Source organism: Rhincodon typus, chromosome 3, assembly GCF_021869965.1.
Source record: "Rhincodon typus isolate 14 chromosome 3, sRhiTyp1.1, whole genome shotgun sequence".
NCBI lineage: Eukaryota > Metazoa > Chordata > Chondrichthyes > Orectolobiformes > Rhincodontidae > Rhincodon > Rhincodon typus.
In genome coordinates this window covers 126,061,995-126,065,670 of record NC_063334.1, presented here as the reverse complement: position 1 = coordinate 126,065,670, position 3,676 = coordinate 126,061,995, and the positions used below count along the sequence as shown (strand labels likewise).

Here is a 3,676-nt window from a genome sequence, read left to right as displayed (position 1 = left end):
GGGACTGGGATATCACAGCTATTACAGAAACACGATGGGAACATGGGACTGGGATATCACAGCTATTACAGAAACATGATGGGAACATGGGACTGGGATATCACAGCTATTACAGAAACATGTCTGAGGGAGGGACTGGACTGGTTGCTCAATGTTCCGGGGTACAGATGCTATGGGAAGGATATAGCAGGGGAGGCAAGAGAGGAGGGGAGTGATGTTTTTGATGAGGCAAAACATCACAGCTGTTATTAGAGAGCATATTCCTGAGGGATTGACCAGTGAGGCTACATAGGTGGAACTGAGAAATAAGAAAGGGGGTGATCAGTTTACAGAGAAACATAGAAACACAGAAGATAGGAGCAGGAGGAGGCCATTCGGCCCTTCAAGCCTGCTCCACCATCCATCACGATCATGGCTGATCATTCAACCCAATATCCTCATCCTGCTTTCTCCCCATAACCTTTGATCCCATTTGCCCAAGTGCTATATCTAGCCATCTCGTGAATACATTCAATGTTTTGCATCAATTATTTCCTGCGGTAATGCATTCCACAGGCTCACCACTCTTTGGGTGAAGAAATGTCTCCTCATCTCCGTCTTAAATGATCTACCCTGAATCCTCAGACTGTGACCCCTGGTTCTGGGCACACCCACCATCAGGAACATCCTCCCTGCATCTACCCTGTCCAGTCCTGTTAGAATTTTATAAGTCTCTATGAGAGCCCCCCTCATTCGTCTGAGCTCTAGCGAAAACAGCCCCAACCTAGTCAGTCTCTCCTCATACGTCAGTCCCACCATCCCCGGAATCAGCCTGGTAAACCTTCGCTGCACTCCCTCGAGAGCAACAGCATCCTTCCTCAGAAAACTGCACACGATATTCCAGGTGTGGTTAATGGGATTGTACGATCGGATGCCAATAGCCAGTGGGAAATTGAGAAGGAAATATGTAAGGAAATCTCAGATAGCTGTGAGAATAATAGGATTGTAATAGTCAGGGATTTTAACTTTCTAAACATGGACTGGATCTGCCGTAGTGTTAAGGGCTTTGGTTGAGAGGAATTTGTTAAGTTAGTTCAAGAAAACTTTCTTCAGCAATATGTAATGTACCCACTAGAGAAGGAGCTAAACCTGACCTCTTCTTGGGAAATACAGCAGGTTAAGTGACTGAGGTGTCAGTGGGGGAGCACTTTGGGAGCAGTGACCATAATTCTATTAGTTTTAAAGTCGTGATGGAAAAAGATAGGCCTCGTCAACAAGTTAAAGCTCTAAACTGGTGCAAGGTCATTTTTGATAGTATTGGACAGGAACTTTGAAAAGTTGGGGAGGGGGAGAGGATGAATGGGGGAGGCTGTTGGCAAGTAAAGGGATGTCCAGTGAGTGGGAGGGTTTCAAAAGTGAGATAACTGGAGTTCAGGGACAGCCTGTTCCTGTTAGTGTGAAGGGCAAGGCTGGCAGGTGCAGGGAACCCTCGCTGACTAGAAATACACAGCTCCAGTCAACAAAAAGAAGGAAGCACAGGTCAGGTATAGGCAGCTGGGATCAGGTGAATCCCTTGAGGAGTGTAGGGGGTGTCTGAGTACACTAAAGAGGGAAATCAGGATGGTAAAAGGGGACAGTCTGGGCAGATAAGGTCAAGGAGAATCCAAAGAGATTCTACAAATACATTAAGGGCAAAACAGTAACTAGGGAGAGAATGGGGCCCCTTAAAGATCAATGAAGCTGTCTATGTTTGTTGCCACAGGAGATGGGAGAGATTCTAAATGAATATTTCACGTCAGTATTTACAGTGGAGAAAGATGTGGAATCTAAGGAACTCAGGGAAACAAATAGTGATGTCTTGAAAAGAGTCCATATTACAGAAGAGGAGGTGCTGGAAGTCTTAAAATGCATAAAGTTAGATTAATCCCAAGGACCAGATCAAGTGTATCCCAGGGCATTGTGGGAAGTGAGGGAAGAGATTGCTGGGCCCCTTGCTGAGAAATTTGTATCATCGACAGCCACGGGTGAGGTGCTGGAAGACTGGAGGGTGGCTAATGTGATGTCATTATTTAATAAAGTCTGCAAGGAAAATCCAGGGAACCATAGACTGGTGAGCCTGACGTCATTGGTGAGTAAGCTATTAGAGAGAATTCTAAGAGACATGGTCTACATCCATTTGGAAAGGCAAAGACTGATTAGGGATAGTCAGCATGGCTTAGTGTGTGGGGGAATTGTTTCTCATTAACTTGATTGAGTATTTTGAAGAGATAATCAAGACGATTGATGAAGACAGAGTGCTAGACATTGTCTGGATGGACTTTAGCAAGGCTTTTGACAAGGTACCGCATAAAAGATTGTTTGGTAAGGTTGGATCACATGGGATCCAGGAGGAGCTAGCCAACTGGAGAGAAAAATGGCTTGAAGGTAGGAAACAGAGGGTGCTGATAGAGGGTTGTTTTTCAGACTGGGGGACTGTGATCAGTGGTGTGTTGCAAGGATTGGTGCTGGGTCCACTGATGTTTATCTCTTGTATAAACAATTTGGATGTGAATACAGGAGCCTGGTTAGAGAGTTTGCAGATGGCACCAAAATTGGTGTATAGTGGGCGGTGAAGAAGGTTATTTAATAGTACAATGGAATCTTGATCAACTGGCCCAAGATACCAAGGAATGGAGTTTTAGTCAGATAAATGTGAGGTGTTGCATTTTGGAAAGGTAAACCACGGCAGCACATAGACAGTTAGTGGTAGGGCCTTGGAGAAGGCCCAGAGAGACCGAGGGGTGCAGATACATAGTTCCTGGAAAGTGGTGTCACATGTAGACTGAGTGGTGATGACAGCATTTGGCACACTTGCCTTTATTAGTCAGAGCATTGAGTACAGGAGTTGGGATGTCATGTTATGGCTGTACAAGACATTGGGAAGGCCACATTTTTCACACAGAGGGTGGTGCATATATTTCTGGTCAACCTGATATAGAAAGGCGATTATTAATTTGGAAAGGGTGCAAAAAGATTTACAAAGCTGTTGCCATGACTGGAGGGATTGTGTTTTAAGGAGAGGGTGGATAGGCTGGGACTTTTCTCTGGAGAATTGGAGGCTGAGGGATGACCTTAGAGTGGTTTATGGAATCATGAGGGGCATCGATAAGGTGAATAGGCAAGGTCTTGTCCCCAGGGTAGGGGAGTCCAACACTAGAGGGCATGGGTTTACAGTGAGAGGGGAAAGATTTAAAAGGGACCTAAGGGGCAACTTTTTCATACAGAGGGTCGTTCATGTATGGAATGAGCCACCAGAGGACGTGGTAAAGGTGGGTACAATTACAACATTTAAAAAACATTTGGTGATGTACATGGGTAGGAAAGGTTTAGAGGGATCGGGGCCAAAAACAGACAAATGGGACTAATTCAATTTGGGAAACCTGGCCGATGTGGATGTGTTGGGCGGAATTGTCTGTCTGTTTCTGTGTTAATTGACTCTATTACACTATTCACCCTCTGACAGTGCAGTGCTCCCTCAGCAATGACCCTCTGACAGTGCGGCGCTCCCTCAGCACTGACCCTCCGACAGTGCGGCACTCCCTCAGCACTGACCCTCCGACAGTGCAACACTCCCTCAGCACTGACCCTCCGACAGTGCGGCGCTCCCACAGCACTGACCTTCCGACAGTGCGGCACTTCCTCAGCACTGACCCTCCGA

General features: G+C 46.2%; 1 protein-coding gene across 1 annotated transcript in view; it reads left to right on the top strand.

The window, feature by feature from the left end:
- c7a (complement component 7a) overlaps positions 1-3,676 on the top strand; it is a 23,858-nt gene that overhangs the window by 11,475 nt on the left and 8,707 nt on the right. The window lies entirely within an intron of this gene.